Below are 22,417 nucleotides of genomic sequence, written 5' to 3' on the forward strand. Positions count from 1 at the left end.
CCGGATTTGCCGCAAGATCACTTTTATCCGTGGCGGGACAGGGACCCCCCTCCCACCGCGATCCAGTGTCCTCCACCGCTTACCGGGGTCGTCGGCAGCAGCGGAGGCGATCGTGTCTGTCTCTTTGCTAGGTATGGAGAAGAGTGAGGGGAAGATGGCCCCCACCCGTCTCCATACCATAGCAGGACGGAAGCGACGTCAAAACGTCACTTCCCCCCATAAGTCTTAAAGGCACATTTTTTTGTTGTCATTTTTTCCAAATGACAATTTTTATTTTTTTTTTTTTGCATTTAAGTCCAAATATGAGATCTGAGGTATTTTTGACCCCAGATCTCATATTTAAAAGGTCCTGTCATTCTTTTTTCTATTACAAGGGATGTTTACATTCCTTGTAATAGGAATAAAAGTGACACAATTTTTTTTTAAAACAGTGTAAAAATAAAAAATAAAAGGTAAAATAAATAAGAAAAAAAATTTTTTAAACGCGCCTCGTCCCGCTGAGCTTGCGTGCAGAAGCAAATGCATACCTGAGTAGAGCCCGCATATGAAAACGGTGTTCAAACCACACACGTGAGGTATCGCCGCAATCGGTAGAGTGAGAGCAATAATTCTAGCCCTAGACCTCCTCTGTAACGCAAAACATGCAACCGGTAGAATTTTTTAAATGTCGCCTATGGAGATTTTTAATGGTAAAAGTTTGTCGCCATTCCACGAGTGGGCGCAATTTTGAAGCGTGACATGTTGGGTATCAATTTACTTGGTGTAACATTATCTTTCACGGTATAAAAAAAAATTGGGCTAACTTTACTGTTGTCTTATTTTTTATTACTAAAAAGAGTATTTTTTAAAAAAAAGTGCGCTTGTAAGACCGCTGCGCAAATACGGTGTGACAGAAAGTATTGCAATGACCGCCATTTTATTCTCTAGAATGTTAGAAAAAAAATGTATAATGTTTGGGGGTTATAAGTTATTTTTTAGCATAAAAAACAGTTTTTAACTTGTAAACACCACATCTAAAAAAGAGGCCTGGTCTTAAAGTGGTTAGATAACATTGTTTTTTGAGCTTGCAGAGGGTCTTAATGAGGTTATCTTAATAAGCGCTTCTAGATGCAAACGCGGTAAAACGCCACTAAACGCGGCATGCAAACAGACCTGTCATCCACTTGCTCAGCGGGGATCAGCAGAGAGATCCCCCCACTGAGCAAGCGGATCCTGCAGATGAATCCGCCCCATGTGAAAGGGGCCAGGGGAGGTGTGGGGGGAGCAGAGATGTGGGGCAGAGTACATAGATGTGCTGGGAGGTGTTGAGATGTGCTGGGGAATACAGAGAATGCTGAGGTGCAGAGGTATGTGTGTGGGGGAGCCTAGATCAATGGGAAGGGCTCCAAGACCAATTGCAAGGGCCTTGGGACAGAGTCAGGGAGGCCCTTCATGGTTTCTTGCACTGGGGCCCTGAAGGTTCTAGTTATGCCTTTGTTTCGTGGATAATATTCTACTACAAAAATCCATGAAATATCATGGTCTGATCACGGTCCAGTTTCCACCACGATCAGGGAGGCTTGTACAGAAACCAGAGCCAACAGATGCCTCAATGATGTATAATTGATGTCTATACCAGGAAACACAAGTGCGTTTACTAACTGTGAATTTTTCGATATGACTATTCATTCTATGACAAACCCTTTTGTTCTATGGAATTTCCACAAAGCTGTTATTAGAGGTATTCTGCTCAAAATGTCTGTTATAGCTAGGAGGAAATGGATGCAGCAGCTCAATGACCTCTTAGCTGAAATACAATTTTTAGAGGGTTTAAATAAGAAAATCTCTAAAAACAAATTACCAGTAACAAATTGACCCATGCTAGAAACCAGCTCTGTACACTCTTGATTTCCCAACACTCTAGATACCTTAGATGATTCAAAGTGATTGTAAAGGCTCGTTTTTTTTTTTAAATAACAGACATGTTAGACTTACTTCCTCTGAGTTAGTTTTGGACAAAGCAGCCCAGATCCTCATTTTCTCGGGTCCCTCTTCTGCTTTCCTGGCCCCTGTCTCTGGTGAGTGACCCCTCAGCCAACAGCTTGCTACAGGGGGCACCTGAGCCAAGTCAGAGCTCCGTGTATCCATTCAGACAAGGAGCCCTGACCTGGCCACCCCCCCTTTCTCTCCTGATTGGCAGACTGATTTTGATTGACAGCTGTGGGAGCCAATGGCGCCACTGCTGTGTCTCAGCCAATCAGGAGGAGTGTCTGGACAGCTAAGGCACTCATGGACATCACTCAGGTAAGTAATTAGGGGTGTGCTGGGGGGGCTGCTACACACAGAAGGTTTTTTATCTTAATGCGTAGAATGCATTAAGATAAAAAACCTTCTGCCTTTACAACTCCTTTAAATCCATTTTCTCTCACCATGGTAACAAAGTGGGTAGACTGTTGGCATCCCAGTTGCAGGAACAGATGGCTAAACATAGGATATCCCATCTCCTGCACCCCAAAACAGGGAATAAACTAGTTAAAGTGGAATTTTAGGCAGAAAATTAAGTCCCGCTAGATCACTTCAGGCTGGCCCCTTTAGCAGGTATAGTTAAGTAAAATATTAAAAATAAGTGCCTATACTGTTTAAAATCCAGTAATACAATGTCTCATCCTGCTCTGCACATGCTCAGTTGCTCTCCATTTTTAGGCATTTTTAGGCACTGCTGAATTTGTAGAGGCTGATCTGCTGACAGCCTTAAAGCAGAATTAAACCTTCCTATATTTTACAACCAAGGAAGCTGCTTCTGTTTGAACTGCAACTGCCATGAAGCTGCATATGTGATCAGTTATGACACCAGCCATTTCATGGTTTGACGATTTAGTTGAGGACACAATCCATTGTGTTTGCATTTCCAGCATTCCAGGAATGTAACTGTTTTTTTAAAACTGGTAAATTGATGGGTTTAGTTCCGCTTTATGAATTACTTCTGGGACTTTGGACTTTAGCAAAATGGCAGCTTCCGGTGAGAAGTAACAGTAGCAATGTTGGAGGCAATTTACAGCACACACTACTTTTGGTAGCATTATTATTAATGTGGAATGTATGTTCTTTGTTAAAGAACTTTTTTTTTTATCAAGTTGGTTATAGGTAATGTTCCACTTTAATCCTGAAGAAATTGCGGATGCATTTAATGTCTTCTACAGTTCCCTGTACAATCTTTCAGTTCCCCAACCCTCCCACTTATCAATTAATTTTTAATGCTGAATTACTCTGCTGAGGCTATCAGAGGAGGATTTGGAGTTTCTAAATTCCCCCTTCAAGGAAAAAGAAATCTGATGCCTCGTACACACGATCCGACTTTCCAACAACAAAATCATGGATTTTTGTTCAAAGGTTGTTGGCCCCAACTTGTCTTGCATACACACGGTCACACAAATGTTGGCCAACAATTACGAACGTAGTGACGTACAAGACATACGACGGCTGATAAAAAGGAAGTTCAATAGTCATGTGATATCTCCATTACGAATGCTAGTTTTACAAGACCGAGTGCTTCCGGCTCGTACTTGATTCCGAGCATGCGTGAACATTTGTGTGACGGACTTGTGTACACACAATTGGAAAGTCCAACAACAAAGTTTTGTTGGCGGAAAATTTGAGAACCCGCTAGCCAACATTTGTTGCCAGAAAGTCTGACAACAAATGTTCGATGGAGCATACACATGGTCGGACTTTCAGCCAACAAGCTCGCAGCCAACATTTCCTGTTGGAAAGTCAGACCGTGTATATGCGGTATTAGAGGTAATTACTTCCCTTCCACATAACAAATCACCAGGCCCAGATGGATACTCTGCAGAATACTATAAGCTTTTTTCATTGACTCTTATCCCTTACTTGAAAGCAGTCTTTGTTGCTGCTGTTTCTCAAGCTTCCTTTTCTTCAGAGATGCTCATTGCAACCGTAATTACTCAAAGTTCTCGACTACTAGAATGGCTTGTTTTCTCCCCTCTCTAATTAGATATGACCAGGTGGGATTTATCCCGGGGCATCAAGCCCCTGATGCCACAAGACAAATCCTTAATTAATCCTTGATTACATTTTGCGGAGTCCACCATTCGCCCTCAATATTACTGTTGTTAGATGCTGAAAAGGCATTTGACCGCATACACTGGGGTTATCTGAATAAAGTCCTGGGAAATTATGTTTTTTGTGGAGGTATTAAGGATGCAATATCATCTTTATACTTCAATCTTGTGGCACACTTTTTTGCAGAAGGACTATTTTCAGAACAATTTTCCATTACCAACGGAACCAGGCAGGGATGCCCTCTATCCCATTTGATTTTTGCATTGTTAATGGAACGACTTGCTGAAAAAATAAGTATTACAGGAATTGCCCCTCGAGGTGAATAACACACCATTTCTTTATTTGCAGATGATGACACAATCTCTTTATCCAAGTCCTTGCAAATATCACTGCAACTGAGCTTCCCATGTCCCTGGACAAAAGACACATTAAAGTATCACCTGTAGGCAACTTAGTTAAAGTCAATTATGTCCTGTTAATTAAAACCTTCTAGCAGGAATTGGATCGAATGGGGAAATTTTGCTTGTCTTGGTCTGTCAGACTAGCAGCTTACAAAATATTGGTCTTACTGAAATTGCTGTATTACTTCAGAACACTTCCCATATCTCTCCCATCCTCTTTTTTTTCACTATGCAAACAATGGCTTCTAAATTTATCTGAAAGAATCAAAGGGCTAGATGTCCCCACAACATTTTGATAAAGAATAGGAGGTGTGGGGGTATGGGTATGCCAGACTTGAAAGACTACAATATAGCTGCTTTTGGTTTCTACCGCAACGTATTAAATCTTGAAGTAGAATTGAAAAATCAAATGTACCGACGAGTAGTCTTTGCTCCATGCTATTATCTAGATCTTTAACTAGACACCCAGGTAAAATTCAAAACCCAATGATCACAGCGTCTCTTCTAGCTTGGTAGTATTTTGGTATGTTTGGAAACGTAGCACTAAGATTGTAATGATACCTTTACTATTAGAAACTTTGAAATTCCTTCTTCCAAATTTGGTGATTCCTCAATGGGAGGCTAAGGGGTCCTTTGGTTATCAGATATTGTTAAAAACTGGAAATGACTCCCCTTTGGAAGGCTTCTATCCACATTCTCTTTATCAGAGAAAGATTTTCTGACTTATGCCCTAATAGCTTCCTACCTTCATAACAACCAACCCCCTCATCTTCAACTGCCAAGCGCTATTTGGAACTTTTGGAATGCCCTACATACTAAAGTGAAAGAGATAACTTTGTTTTACAACTCTTTGAAATCCAAACTTGTTTTCGATATACCCAAACCTCTTTCTAAATGTGAATTTGAACTAAGTATGATCATTTCTGACCATCAGTAGCAAAAAGCTATTCAAAAGAACCTTATCTTTTCAAAGTGCTCTTCATACTGGGAAATTATGAAAAAGATACACCTACAATGTTATCTTACTCCCTATACAGTGTCCAAATTCACAGGAGGGATATCTAATCTCTGTTGGAGGGGATGTAGTCAAGTGGGCACTTTGGGTCACATGCTATGGCACCGCCTTAATGTGCGCAGTTTCTGGAATACTGTCTCAAGATGGTTCTCTAGAATCTCAAGTTTCTTCATAAGACTCAAACTAATGCAGGCAGTGTTGAGTTTAGATGTGGAAAAAAGGGGGGGCATGCTCTGGACCTGGTCAGAGATGGCTGCTCTTACCTCCGACACCTCGGGGTCCTGCATTCTTCAACCTGGAGGCGACACACAATCTAATTATGAGAAGCACACATCAGAGTGTCTCGGCATCACAATCCCCCTCACACCGAGGGCAGGGCACACAGCTGAGCCACAATATCCCATAGTTGTTCCGGACACAGCAACAGCAGCAGGGCGCCATGTCTTCCTCTAGCGCTTTCACCTTCTTCTCCCCCCCTCATGATAAATACTCATGCCTAGACTACATCTTCCTTAGCCAACAAGGCCTTCCCTGCCTAATCAAAGCAACAATCAAACCCATGTATTTATCCGATCACCACTAAATCACCCTCACACTAACCTTTTCAAAACAAGCCCATGTCACAAAAAAATGGTGTCTATACTCAAACCTACTAACTGACAAGGACAAAGTACTTAAAATACGAAAGTGTATATCTAAATACTTCACAGACAATGACACTTCTGACACCACATCCCTCACCCAGTAGGAAGCTCACAAATGTGTAGTACGAGGACATCTCATATCCATGGCCTCTGCTGCAAAACCTGAGAAACAAGTTGGCATACAAGACCTCCTCTCCAAAATCAGCTCCCTAGAAAGAGCACATAAACGCATCTTAGCCCAAAAAACCTTACAAGATCTCCTCGCAATTCTCAAGCTTCTCTTGGAGGAACTTAGACACAGACTGAAAAAGAAATACACTTTATCCCAAAAGCTCTTCTATGAGCATGGTAATAAGAATGGACATATGTTAGCACAAGTCTTACGTTCAAAAAAATCCAAAGCAACAATACACCATCTGGCACTACCCTAAATAGCAATCCAGACATTGCACAGGAATTCGAACATTACTATTCTTCCTTAGATAACCTTGCGGAATCAGAAACACAGACACCCTCACACCAAAATAGGTCAGATCTCCTACACCAATTTTTAGAGAAACATTGCCCTAAAACAATCTCATCAGAAACTGCTGACAGCCTCGACCATCCACTCTAACTACAGGAATGGAACTTAGCTCTCAAGCAACTAAAACCGGGGAAAAGTCTAGGCCCAGACGGCCTCACAGCTGTCTATTACAGGACCTTCTCAGATACATTAGCACCCCCTTATATTAAGGCTTTTAACTCTCTATCCACTTCATCACCCCTTACCCCACTACTAGAGGCCCACATCTCGGTCATACCAAAAGAAGGGAAAGACCCACCCAGACAGCCCATTATTTATTTATTTATTTATTTCAGGTACTTATATAGCGCTGTCAATTTATGCAGCACTTTACATATAGATTGTACATTCACATCAGTCCCTACCCTCAAGGAGCTTACAATCTAAGGTCCCTAACTCACATTCATACATACTAGGGACAATTTAGACAGGATCCAATTATTCTACCAGCATGTCTTTGGAGTGTGGGAGGAAACCGGAGTACCTGGAGGAAACCCACGCAGGCACAGGGAGAACATGCAAACTCCACGCAGGTAGTGTCGTGGTTGGGATTTGAACCAGCGACCCTTCTTACTGCTAGGTGAAAGTGCTATCCACTACACCACTGTGCCGCCCCAGACCAATCTCTCTTCTCAATGTAGACATTAAGCTCTTTGCAAAAATCATAGCTAATCGTCTACTCCCCCCCCTCCCATCTCTAGTTACAAAAGATCAAGTGGGATTTATCCCTGGCAGAGAAGTCCATCAATCTACATTACCTGCTTACTTCCTCTGCACAAAAGGGCTTCTTTCTCTCACTGGATGCAGAGAAGGCATTTGATAGGGTGGCCTGGGACTATATGAAAGCGGTCTTAAGGACTATGGGCTTGGGTACCCGTCTCCTAAGCTTTATCATGTCTCTTTATGCTGATCCTACAGCCACGGTCCGGGCCAATGGCCTCCTATCAAACACCTTCTCCATTCGCAATGAAGCAGGACAGGGCTGCCCCCTATCCCCTATACTTTTAGTCCTTACCTTAGAACCCTTGCTTCACAGTATTCGACATAACCCTGATATCCGAGGAGTCCACATAACAACTAGGGAATACAAACTAGCCATATTTGCGGACGATATTCTACTGTTCCTCACAGAGCCTCATATCTCACTTCCCATTCTACTAGCCGAATTCCACCAATTTCGGATCATAGCCAATGATAATAGCCTAAAAATTAATTTCACAAAATCGTATGCTCTCAACATCTCCCTTCCACCACAGATAGTGTCCCAATATCAGGAAAACTTCCTTTTCCATTGGAAAGACGACACCATAACTTACCTAGGTATCCAACTACCCCATCGCTTACAAGACGTATATGCTAAAAACCACTTACCCATCCTCCACAACTTAACAAACAACCTTAAATGCCGGAACAAACCATTATTGTCCTGGTTCGGTAGGGCAGCCATTCTTAAAATGAACGCCCTCCCACACCTTCTCTACACCCTGCAGACAGCCCCAATTCAGCCCCCCGCAGCCTTTTTTCGATCCGACAAGAGTATATGCACCAAATTCCTTTGGGGCAACCACAGACCAAGGATCGACTATGACCTGCTTTCCCTCCCCAAACATAAAGGCGGGATAGGTTTACCAGACCTTAAAAACTATTATCACACATGTCACCTTTCCAGAATCCTAGACTGGAATATTCATGGTAAACTCAAGGAGTGGGTAGAACTTTCGCCCAATTACCCTTAAACTCACTACCATGGCTCCCCCCCAATCATATCCCGATAGAACTCTGCACACATCCCCTAATTGGACCTACCATATGTTGCTTCAGTAACATCTGCAAATCCACCACCATCTCAACTATTCCAGGCCCCAATCCATCTTAACCCAGATTTCCCCCTTGGCATGCACACCCACATTTTAAAGGATAATTGGACCCATGTCAATGTACTAATACACAACTTCTTTTCCAAAGGAAAGTTTCTATCTCGCAAAAACCTACTTTCTAATGGGGGACGTTCCCTCCATCCCTCCTTGGACCTGTTTGCTCCTATCCCATTATATCCATTCTTTAGACAGAACATTTTCTGTCTCCAGAGTACTCACACCTTTTGAATTTCTTTGTGTGATGAAAAGTCCTCAAAGCCACTTAATATCCACAACACATGCACTCCCTCAAACCATGGGTCAGCCTTTGCAGCCTGGGAAAGGGACCTTTCCATACCTCTATCATCAGAAGACTGGAAACAAATTCATCTAAACATCCACGGGGTCAATCAAAGTTTCCACCCAAGAAAATGGCTATTAAGTCCAAACACGATGGCACAGAACCCCCCCACTTTACTCAAAAAAATTTACCCAGACCTCCCAGACACCTGTTGGAGATGTCAATCTGAACTTGGGTCACTGCTACACATATGGTGGTCATGCCCACTTTTCCGAAAACTTCTGGTCGGATGTACACTGCATCATTGCCCAGGTAACTACCTATACACTAGACCATTCCCCAGCCCAATGCCTCCTACATCACTCCACCCTCCCACATGGTGCATACTTCAAATCACTAGCAATGCACATGGTAAATGCTGCAAAACAATGTATCCCACTCCATTGGGGTTCCACACAACCCCCCTCAATCAAAGAATGGCTAACAAAGATAAATAAAATAGCAGAGATGGAACACTTGATTAGCATAGCCCGAGACACCCCCACCAAATTCTCTACCAAATGGGCTTGCTGGACCCACTTTCAAACCACTTCAGAATTCAGAAAACTCAGTAACCCCCCATCCCAGCCCCTTAATGGGACCTCACAGTGAACTGATGTCAATAAATATCTATTAAGCTTATAAAGATATATAACCTTTATCCCTCGTAAGCATCTAAAAATATTAAATCCACCACCTAAATGAAAGACAATCAGCCCCTTTCCCTATGCAAACCAATGAAAGGAGTGAGAGATGGTCCCCCTTCCCATCCCTCCCCTCCCACCTTTCCTTCTGCATCCATCTTCCCACCTTGATACTCTCCCTCTATCCTTCCTTTCATCTAATGTCCCCTTTGACATACGATGAACTCACTTTCAACATTGACCACATTACCTTATGTGAAGGCTTATCAGCCCTTCTTAACATATTCCAGGTTCCTCAACTACCGCCAGCCTATGCCGAACCCTGTTTTAAATCTTAATACCTTTTTGCTCATTATGAATACTCAGAGATATCCATTTACTCTTTAATATATAGACTTACTTCGTCCATCAACGAAACTGGTCCTCTACGACGACACTAAAACCCCATCCTAAAGCCATGGGATACGGGATCTATTCACTTTACAGTAGATCCTCTTTGACTTCCTAGAGACGCCTATATATTTGGTATTTACCATATATGACTCTCTCAAAAGAATAAAATTCTTGTTACTTACTCAATTAGCGATGGACCTGTTGACCATCCTTGATAAGCCTCACCGTTAAATGCTCTATACATTTATGGCCTCTTGTCATCTTCAACACTGTATGTAGAGGTTGCAACATATGTTTACATGTATGTACTATTGTTACCTGTTCTAAATGATATTTGCTCTCTTTATTACTAATAAAACATTTATGAAAGAAAAAAAAGATGTAGAAAAATTCCCCTTGCACTGAAAGCTTTATTTATGTAGTTGATTTTTGCAGCCCGCTTGACGTTGGTGTGTAATTGGAGGTCCACAATAGCTCTTAACGTAGGAGAGGTTGTTACACAACTGGAGGAAATATACAGCTACGATAATGGCCTACAAGGAGGGTAACATCACTAAATTTCACAATAGGTAGGCTCTACTGAAATTATCATCTAGTAAGACTATGCAACTTATACCCAATCCCTCCCACACATAACTTTACTTTGGATGGACAGTGGATACAGGCCTGTAAATTGAATATTGCTTACCTGGTCATTAATCTATCTTGATGCAGTTATTTGTGTTAGTACTCACTGATTGTGAGCAGACTTGTTAGATCTTGTTATCTGTAATATCTAAGAGGTAGGTATGATATAGAGAAGTTATCTGTGTTGCAAATGGATTCTATTGTTCCTCAATTTCAAAGCTATTTGCTGGTACTACTATATGTAAATTCTGCATTTTTTTCTTCTTGGATGGAAATAAGTGTAAAATTAGTTTTTGATTTGTTTCTTATGCTTAATTCTAAAACTCCAAAAAAAATCTATTGAAATACAAAAAAACAATTGTAGTAATCTTAGTTTCCCTTGCTTTTTTATGACTTAGTTAAAAGGCACACATGATGTGAAACCCACAGAGGCTGGTACATCTGTTTTATTGGCATATTTCAGTTAACACGATTATACAACTTCTTTTTCCTCTGTTTTATTGGCAAACATACCTGTACATGCAGTTTAACCACCATGCATATTGTCTGTATGACTATTGTACAGACTTACTGAACTGTCACACCAATGATTGTATTTCCTTGAAAAAAACTGAAAGAAAACATCAAAACAGAAAAAAATGGTGCATAAGGACTGTTTGCAAAAATAAATAGTGACAGCCCCTACAACCCCACAAACTCATATAGTGCGGTTAGTTTCCTTAAAGTGTTACTAAACCCAGGACCCTGCATTCACTATATCTGGTCTCCCACAGTACACAGAACATGGAAATGCAATTATAACTGGGTACTAACATTTATAGGTAAAGTTGATCCAGGAAAAATACGATTGCCTCTGGGGGATCAGGAAGGAATTTTTTCCCCTGCTGTAGCAAATTGGATCATGCTTTGCTGAGGTTTTTCACCTTTCTCTGGATCAACTGTGGGTATAGGATTGGGTATATGGGATTGTATGATATTATTTTTTATTTATTTACTTATTTTTATGGTTGAACTAGAAGGACTTGTGTCTTTTTTCAACCTGACTAACTATGTAACTATGTAACAGTAATTATTTTAGTAAACATAAACTGCTAAATACCTTTTTTCAGCAGCCGTATATAGCAGTTTTATGACTTCTATCAGTATCTGGTTAAAGCTTGTAGGAGGAGTTTTCATTCTGCTCTGAATGTTCTATGAGGCCGTATGACCCCTGACCCTCTGTCTGGACAGTTCTGATTGGCCCTGTGCTGATCACATGCACCCTCCCAGGAAAAAAAACCTCTCTAGCAATACACACCAAACTAAGCATGTGCAGCCTGTCCCCTGGTTCTGTATTATCAGGAAATATATTGGGGACAGTGGAAGGAGGGGAGGATCAGAGAAGACAGGATCAGCTTTTTTACACAATGCTAAGTATTAACCCCTTAGGTTTCACAGTGAGTATAACAAGCATGCTTTACTGCATATACAGACTGATTTTACTGTTGTGGATTTAAGAAACACTTTAAGGCAAATAGGCTGTTCACATTGCAGGGAAAGTTGCACGTTGCAAAGGAATTTGCGAATGTGATGAAATGTTACTTTGCAAAGAATACACAAACAAATGCAAGCTGCACACCGATCCTACATTGCACATGCAGATGTTGGTTTTGGGGAAAGACCACAAGACTGGAGCAGAGGAGCAGCTTCAGTGGACTGGTGGTCTGGCGGGGAGGAAGTATGGGACCATGGAGTAGAACATTTAATACACTCTATTAGAGCCCACCGCTTTAAGAAAGTGTTACTTAAAAATGTTTTACATGGAACCTGTAGTAAAGAAAGTATATAGTCTACATTTACCAACATCTTCCCTTGCCTACTCAAGTCTGCTGCTCACCAGTGTTACCAACCTCGGCCTTGAATTTTTAAATACGATTCTGCCTTCTAATGTTGTACTTCACTGCCAGTACATTGCTGACCCTTGGCTGTCTCTGACCTGGACTTTTATCGTGATTCTATTCCTATCTGCTGTTACCCAACTCAGTTTGTGACGTGACTCCACGCTTCTGCTCATCTGACCTCAGTATTCCGAAGCTCAGGCTTGCTGATTCAAATTCCTGGCACCTGCACCCTTCTGTTGCCCTAGCAGTCCCTGTCTCCACTACTAAGGGTGCATGGACATGAACTCTGTAAGAGGCCAGCCTCTTCATCTTAAACTCCATTGACAGGTATGTGACAGTAGGCCAGTCATGTTTAGCAATAAGCAAATCTGTTTGATAACCAGCCAAAACAAAAAAAACAAACTGTTTCTTTCTGTGTTTTTTTCAGCCACCTTGTAACATCCTCTATTGCTCCAGAACCTCTAAAGCTCCCAAACCTCTCCTTTTCCCCCTCACTTCCATTTGTTTGGAATAACCAGTGCACTATTATTTTCCATCATGTGCACTGCTCTATGCACACTACAAATCCCATAGTTCGTTATTCATAGGGGTTGATTTACTAAAACTGGAGAGTGCAGAATCTGTGCATAGAAACCAAGCAGCTTCTAGTTTCGGTTTGTTTCATTAAACTTTAACAAAAATAAAAACCTGGAAGCTGATTGGTTTCTATGCAGAGCTACACCAGATTTTGCACTCTCCAGTTATTTCATAAATCAACCCCACAGCCTCTAGATCATCTCAGGTGCGAGCAAGAGAGGGTGGCTACATTCCTACATACAGCGGGGACGTGGAGAATGAACAGAGACACCCTCTAACTGGATGTCGGATCACAGCAACAATAAGAAAGGAATTTGGAGATTTGGCAATTTTTTATTTTGTAAACCGCAGTTTAGTGTCACTTTAAACAAGTATTTAAATCAGATATGCTTACTTACTGCATACCTGTTCTGAGCCAGTGCCTTAGAAAGCACTAAAGCAAAAGAAAGCCAGGCAGATAGTATTTTCAAATGAAGTTTAGCAATGGCATCCTGCACAGTCTTCTCCCAGAGCTTTATTCTAACAAAACATAAATACATTTTCCTAGCAGCAGGTGGTGCTGTAACCGTATTTATAACTTCTATAATAACCTACAAAAAGACATTACCCTGTACTGCATAACGCAAAAGTCATATGTACTTACACACAGTAAGTCAATAGGATTTTAATGTAAAGGCTAGCTGTCTATTTACTGAAATACTTTCCATTTTTCTTTTTTATCCCAACTAAAGGCTTTGTGGAAAGTGATAAACAGTCTAAGTGAATTGGATGAGTTATTGGTATTCTTGCCCTAAAGAGGTAAAAATAATTAAAGTAGAAAAAAATCGCTTTCACAAAAAGCCTACTTCTGTGGGCATGGCTTGTACCGCGGCCATTCACATTATAGCTGCACCACTTCCCCATCCCCTGCCATCACTTTCACCTTCCTGTGCGTGGAAATGTCCTGAGAGGTGCAGCAAGAGCAAACAAGGCCCACTATATACAACATGTACATACTGATCGTGCCAGAGGGTGCATGTCATAGTACACTGGAGTCATCAATCTGCACACATATATATATAATTTAATTCCATACGATCTTGCCCAGGGCTTTACAACAAGGATGCAGGTTAATAACATTTGCAGAGCAAATAATCAGTAAAAAAAAGTAATAAATAACAATAATATGTACAGTTATAAATTATATACACACACTTTTATTCTATACACATATACATCTATGTTTTATATACATATGAAGTGTACATATCCTATCATCCACACGACCCTGTAGATAGCTAATTAGATATATATATATATATATATATATATATATATATATATATATATATATATATATATATATATATATATATCCGTTCCATACTGTATATATATATATATATATATATATATATATATATATATACAGTATATATATATAGATATATATATATATATATATCTATATATATAGATATATACACTGTATATGGGCTATACAGTATAAACAATATGAGTGTGAGCATATAAGGTTGGGGACTGTAACATAACCATTATATCACACACATATATGTAATGCACATATACAGAGAAGGTTCATGTACACAAGAGTTGTTAAAACATATAAGGAGTATGTATAGAGAATGGCAAGGACACTCCTCCACTATAGATGAGATGCAACATGTTAAAAAGCAAATAATTATGCAACCGTAAAAATGTAATAAAATGCACAATATGCATATATATATATATATATATATATATATATATATATATATATACACACATATGTTTGTATGTGGGTGTGTATAATATGTGTGTGTGTGTATTCTATTTCTTCTATTTCTGTGTGTGTGTGTATGTATATGTGTATATATATATATCTATATATCTATATATCTATAGATATATAGATATATATATATATACACTATATGTTCTCCTCCATACTTATTAAAAAACACACAAACAGTTAAACAACAGGGAAACTGTTATCAACTTAGAGCATGCCAAACATATATTTATGTGTGTGATGATGGAGGTAGCATTGTAGCAGTGTTTAGATGAACACTCTTTCGCAGCGATTGATGCGAATGTTCACAATTAGCGGAGAGTGGCTGATGAATGTCTATATAGCAACAGCGTTACTAAAAAAAAAAAAATGCATATATAAAAAGCAAGCAATTATACAACAGTGAAAATGTGATCAAATGCACAATACATACATGTGTCTGTGTGTTGCATGTGCCTGTGATTACCTTTCCCTTGCTGTATAACAGCTTGTTTTTTTTTTTTGTTAAATAATATTACTCTTTGATAAGTGAAGATTACGGTGCAATAAGCATTCTGTAAAAAATAAATAAGAATAAGTGTGTTTTGTGTGTTTTTGGTGAGTTTGGATGAGTGTAGCACTCCCTGCAGAGCTGACATCCAGGGCTGTAGCAGAGCAGAGGCGCCTGGCCTGTATTTCTGACACACCGACTTGCTGTGTGCTAAACTGCCACACCCCCTGAATGGCATATTCCAGCTGTATAACCCAAAATCCCCCAAAATAAGCCCAACACGACCCCCCAAAAATCATCCCACGGCCCCATCAGATCATGTCCTATCCCTCCTGACAAGTGAACATGTCTCTGTCCATCTGCTTCTCCTTGCCCTGCAAATTGTGGGCTTCTTTGTAAAGTGACAGCTAAAATTTGGGGAAAGTGGTATAAAAAGTTGTAAAATTTGAAAAAAATGGGACAGTGGGAGGGAGTGACATCAAATCTTATTCCTAGAGACCCTCAGTTCTATGGAGAGGTGCTTTGTTTCAAAAAAAGATCTGTCTTTTTGTTAGGGCTTTGAATATTCAAATTGTAACTATCGCGCAATCATTGATTGTCAAATCATTGGATTCTGGAGTTTTTAAATAGATGGCATGGTGGGGATAAATTTCAATCATATATCTGTAGGTATAATACATTTGTATTGTATATCTCCAGTGGGGATTTGGGACCAGGGACTTGGATGATTTAATGAACTTTGAAGAATTTCTTTTCTTGCACCCTATTTTCCCTTTTGCTGGGGCTGATACACAGCACAATCACAGGGAGACTTTTCATTGCCATTAAGGAAAGACACCTTTATTTTCACCAATGTCTGGTAAGTTCGTTTTGCATCTTTTATTTCCTTTTTTGCACATTTTTTCAATTTTCTTTCATTCTTCTTTATACATTTTACCTTTGAAGAAAAAAAAAAGAGAGTTTATTATGGGGATAATGACAGTGCAGTGTGTACAACACGTGCAGCAGCACCCAAATCTCTCCTGTTTTCCAGCCCTTTAGATTGGATTTGTGTTTGTTGTTTCTGACTGTTGTGACTGGTTTAGACTGTAAATGATATATTGTATCAATTATCCGAATTAGAGACAATGCAGATGTGTGTGATTACACAGCTTAGCTCTGCAGTCATTCATTTATAGGCAGGCTGCAGTTTTTTTTTCTCTATAACACTAATCACTGTTTATTTTTATTGCACTCTCTAGTATATATTTTTTTAAATACTTTTTTCCCTATTCGATATTTTTTTTTCTTTTTTTTTTTTTTTTTGCTGTTTCAGCCTTTTCTGCATGCTATGATCTGCCTCCATAAGATGCAGTGAGGATTCAGTGATCATGTGAAAGCAGATTACAAATTAAGTAAATTTTTAGTGACATTGAGAAGCAGAAAAAAAGACACAGATGAAAAAAAAGAGATTAGAATCATAGTTGTGTAGATCCCCCCATCTCTGACCGTTAAAACTGGGCGTTTCTGTTTTCCCCTATGTCTAGAACAGGCGATCAGAGCCGTAGGGATTGCGTTAGGGATTCCCTCCTCCCTCCCCACCTAGGCAGGTGTTGAGGGGTCACTGTGATGTGCCTTGTGCCCGGTTCTGGAGCGGAGATCGGCGAGGCGAGGCTCCCCCTTTTCTCCCCTCCTGTCATCGCTCCGTGCAGCTCCGCTGAGCCTCGACTGCTCTACCGCACACGGCCAGCGGGGGTCGCTGTGTACGGGACATTTTCAAGTCACTAAGCCGCAGATCAGGCTACCAACAGCGGACACAAACCTAGCCATGAGCCGCATGGAAGCCAGTCTGAGCCATTTTCACCATTATTACCAGCTAGGCATGGCAAGAACATCAGATTCACTAACATTCATTTACACCATTCATATACAATGTTTAAATGGTCATATATAGGGCATAAGTGATGCACAGAGCAGTAACATATCATTTATAGAGTTTTATCGTTTTATCCAGGCTCTGCCCCCATACGTCTTCATTAGAGTCCTCAGACACATGTACAGATCTGTATCAGGGAGACACAATGCAGCCTGTGATATGGGGAATCATGGGGATCTGTCCAGATTATCTATGGATCTGCTTCATTTTCCCATTGTACTCTTCTATACAGACTGTCATATCAGCTTTGTGTCCATCTCTCCCTGATATCCTGAACTATCATTACTCCCTGCCTATCTGGACACAATTCTCTTCATCTAGTCGTCACTTACTCCCAAATAATTGCAGATATGTTACAGGAGATGAGTATAACATGTTACTGTAGTCTCTACAGAATAGATGTACATAGGCACATTGTGGGCTCCTGAAGTAGACACTTGCCACCCGAAAAATTGCAGCTATGTTACAGCAGAAATATAATTTAATAATGTATATGTAAATGTAGTTACAGTGTAATATATATATATATATATATATATATATATATATATATATATATATATATATATATCATATTATATTAACCATATTAAAAATTATATTTATATAATAATTTATCTGAGAATTTGCCCTCCAAAGTATGAAGAATATAATGTAATATAACGTGGCAGTCTATATGTATAGACCAACTTGTATGTTCCTAAAGTAGTCAGTAACCCAGTTATGTTATCCCAGTATACAACGTTACTTTATTATAACGTATATATACGTTGTTGTAGTTATTAACTATATATAGAGAGGGAGAGGATGATAGAGAGAGAGATGGAGAGAGAGAGAGAGAGAGAGAGAGAGAGAGAGGGGGGGGGGGGGTAGTTAGAAAGAGAGAGAGAGAGCGAATAAAAAGAGAGGGTGAGAGAGAGAAATTACCCAGAAAAGTAGCCAGTTATGTTACTATGCTACAGTAGATGAATAATATAATACGTTACTGTAGTTATTAAGGAGAGAGAGAGAGAGAGAGAGAGAGAGAGAGAGAGAGAGAGAGAGAGAGAGAGAGAGAGAGAGAGATGCTCTCCAAAGTATAAAGAATATAATGTATAGACCAACTTGTATCTTGTATGTTCCTAAAGTAGCCAGTTACCCAGTTATGTTATCCCAGTAGATGAATATATCCTTACTTATATTATAACGTATATGTACGTTACTGTAGTTATTAACTATATATAGAGAGGGGATGAAAAAGAGAGATAGAGAGAGAGAGAGAGAGAGAGAGAGAAAGAGAGAGAGAGAGAGCATTACAAAGATGGGGAATGAGACAGGGGGAGAGAGAACTAGAAATAGAGAGAGGGAATAAAAGAGAGAGAATTAGAAAGAGAGAAAAAATGAAAGAAAGAAAGAGGGAATGAGAGAGAGAGAAGTTACATCATTATATACAGTAGATGAATATAATACGTTACTGCAGTTATTAACTGTATATAGAAAAAGAGGGAGAGAGAGATTGCACCCAATTGTCCCTGAAATATACAGTTTCCCTCCAACCAAGAACTGCAGTTAATCTACAGTAGATGAATATATCACATTACTGGATTTATTTTATATATATATATACATTGTGCAGGTGTCAATAAGCAGCCAGTGTCTGCAGTCATCTTCCAATCAATAAATAATCTGTAATTGATACATATTGGATCTTTTATTGGACCCTTGGAGTGATCATGTCCTCCCCATTTGGGGACACCTGTCCTCCCCATAGACAGAGGCGTCTCCCTAGAAATAGAACGCCCCCCATTGGATGCAGATCGGGGTGGGGGTGGGGGAGGGCTCAGCTGTCACCTGGGGTGAATCTGTCATGTCAGGATATTTTCAGGTGAATAAATAGTAAATTCGGGTCACCTGGTGTATCGGAGTGTATAGAATAAGATAGATTGTCTTGTTGGGGTCTTAGTGAGATCATTGCGATCTAATGGTGCAGAGAAGACTCTAGGTAGTGAGCGATCTGATCGGATGCGATGTGTAGGACGTGTATGATGGTACATTGCAGATCGGGCGCTCGCTGCCTCTTCCTCGCACACACGTGGAGCGCCGCCATGGCCGGGGCGTTGTACACTGTTCCCTCCATTGTCTGTATGGAGAGATACTTACACACGGATCGCTGAATGGGATCGCTCTGTTCTTCATACACGATGAACGACCAGTCCCAGTCTGCAGGCTGTACAATGTCTATTAGATGACAGGCAGCTTCTCCTTGGCTCTGCCTTCTCCTTCTGTCCTATTGGAGGAGATCCGACCTGTGTGTGTTCTCTGCAGATTCATCACACCGATCACTGCCAGAAAACTCCATACAATCTATAGATTGTTCTTATATTGTCTCTGCAATGTGTTATTAGATGAGGGCAGCATCTGCCATCATCGAATTATTAGATACACCATACAATCTCTGCACAATCCCTTCAATGGTGGCCATACACGCTTCAACAAACGATTGATTTCTTTTCTGATCGATGCCTCCGGATAGGAATAATCAAACTATAGTTGACAACCAATATACCACACACAGGGAAGTGGAATTCAATTAATAGTTGAAAGTTATGATCAATCATATCCTTGTCTCCACTATGCAATCTCATAAACTGGTCAATCAAATTATGATCAGATTTATGACAAAAGCATCTCATTGCTGCCGATCAATACAAAGCTAACGATAATTTTCCGCTCTGGCTCGTCAGTTCAGCTTGATCGACTCTAAATTGAGTGTAAATCGATCAAAAGGGAAGTTGTGGCTGTTTGATTAGTTGTCAATTTAGTAATTTGAATCAAATCACACACATTTGGATAATAAAATTGAAGCATGTATGGCCATCATTAGGTTTCCTGAAATGAAGTAATAGGAGGACACACCTAAACAATCTATTCAGTTTGTATTAATGAGAGCAGGCCCTGGCCTTGTACTACATAGTACGTAATAGATCTAAAGAAGATTGTACAATCTGATTGTATAGTGTATGGCTACTGACTGAGGTGTGCTGATCAACTTATGATGCTGGAACAAGGAGAATATGAAGAAAAGTGTCCTGGTTGCTCATAGCAATGATTAAAATCCTCCTGGTCATGTTCCCGTTATCTGATAAAAGGAAGCATTGCTCTGGTTACCATTGGAGTACCTGTGCGCTCAGCTCTGTACACATTTTATGAGAATTCCCAATAAATACGACAATCTTGCAAATCACAATGAAATAGTACAACAAATATATCATATTTAAATATATATTTAAAGTCGATACATTCTTTTTTCATTGTTTTATGAAGTAGGAAAAGGTTCAAAAATATGTTATTATTATTATTATTTTTTTTTTTTGCAATATGTGTCCCAATGGGTAGATTTCCCAGCACTTCCTGTTGTGTAGATAAGAAGTCCTCTTTTGGGGCTCATTTACACTAGTGACAGCCCTCACCACCTCTCTGAAAAGCTTGAGAAGTCTGCATCGCAACTGCATGCCTTCCCCAGTGATTGTGTGGCCCCATTTGTTGAATGGGTTGCATTTGACTGTGGCACTGTCTGCTCAATGCCACAGAGGTATCATTTTTGCAGCAGTTGCAACATGTTTACAGCCTGGGCACACCTGGGCACACCCTAATCACCTTGTGCGGTGCCAATTTCCACTGCTTTCTGGCACCCCCTATCTCCCCTCTGCAGTACTTCCAGCTTCCCTTCTCTCCAGATGGCTGCGGGAGAAGTTTCTTTCAGGATGGAGAGCCAGGGAAGGGGCTGGTAAATATTTCATTTATCATCCCCTTCCTTTTCTGAGTAAACACAGTGAGTGATCTGCACCAATCACTCCTGTGTGCATGACAAAGCATAGTAAACTATCTTTACTATGCTTTAGTTTGTGAATGAACAGGAAGCCTCTCAGCATGACACTTCCCATTTGTTCACTGTACAGTGCAGGTGAAGCTGCCAAGAAAGGGACTGGGGAATCTTTGCCCATAGTCTAAAAAGAGAGACATTAGGGGTCTGTTTAGACTCATTACTGTATATTTCAATAAAGCCCCCCAACGGGGCTGCTAAAAAAAAAAAATTATAACAAAAATAAAATTATGATAATGGAACACTATTCCTCCCACTGACACCAATGATGGAGCACTATTCCTCCCACTGACACCAATGCCGGGGCACTATTCTTCCCACTGACACCAATGCCGGGGCACTATTCTTCCCACTGACACCAATGCCGGGGCACTATTCTTTCCACTGACACCAATGATGGAGCACTATTCTTCCCACTGACACGAATGATGGAGCACTATTCTTCCTACTGACACCAATGATGGAGCACTATTCTTCCCACTGACACCAATGATGGGGCACTATTCTTCCCACTGACACCAAGGATGGGGCACTATTCTTCCCACTGACACCAATGATGGAGCACTATTCTTCCCACTGACACCAATGATGGAGCACTATTCTTCCTACTGACACCAATGATGGAGCACTATTCTTCCCACTGACACCAATGATGGGGCACTATTCTTCCCACTGACACCAACGATGGGGCACTATTCTTCCCACTGACACCAAAGATCGAGCACTATTCCTCCCACTGACACCAATGATGGGGCACTGTTCTTACCACTGACATCAATGACAGAGCACTATTCTTCCCACTGACACCAATGATGGAGCACTATTCTTCCCACTGACATCAATGATGGGGCACTATTCCTCCCACTGACATCAATGATGGGGCACTATTCTTCCCACTGACACCAATGACATGGCACTATTCTTCCCACTGACATCAATGATGGGGCACTGTTCCTCCCACTGACACCAATGATGGGGCACTGTTCCTCCCACTGACATCAATGATGGGACACTATTCCTCCCACTGACACCAATGACGGGGCACTATTCTTCCCACTGACACCAATGACAGGGCACTATTCCTCCCACTGACACCAATGATGGGCACTGTTCCTCCCACTGACACCAATGATGGACACTGTTCCTCCCACTGACACCAATGACAGGGCACTATTCCTCCCACTGACACCAATGATGGGGCACTATTCCTCCCACTGACACCAATGCCGGGGCACTATTCTTCCCACTGACACCAATGCCGGGGCACTATTCTTTCCACTGACACCAATAATGGAGCACTATTCTTCCTACTGACACGAATGATGGAGCACTATTCTTCCTACTGACACCAATGATGGAGCACTATTCTTCCC

At 40.6% G+C, this 22,417-nt stretch overlaps 1 long non-coding RNA gene across 1 annotated transcript in view; it reads right to left on the reverse strand.

The window, feature by feature from the left end:
* Positions 1-13,316: 13,316 nt before the first annotated feature.
* LOC141110791 (uncharacterized) overlaps positions 13,317-22,417 on the reverse strand; it is a 28,781-nt gene continuing 19,680 nt past the window's right edge. The window contains exon 2 of the long non-coding RNA XR_012236343.1: positions 13,317-16,204. This is a non-coding gene — a long non-coding RNA (uncharacterized lncRNA). The remainder of the gene's footprint in view (positions 16,205-22,417) is intronic.

This window comes from Aquarana catesbeiana, linkage group LG10 (genome assembly GCF_042186555.1).
Source record: "Aquarana catesbeiana isolate 2022-GZ linkage group LG10, ASM4218655v1, whole genome shotgun sequence".
Classification (NCBI taxonomy): domain Eukaryota; kingdom Metazoa; phylum Chordata; class Amphibia; order Anura; family Ranidae; genus Aquarana; species Aquarana catesbeiana.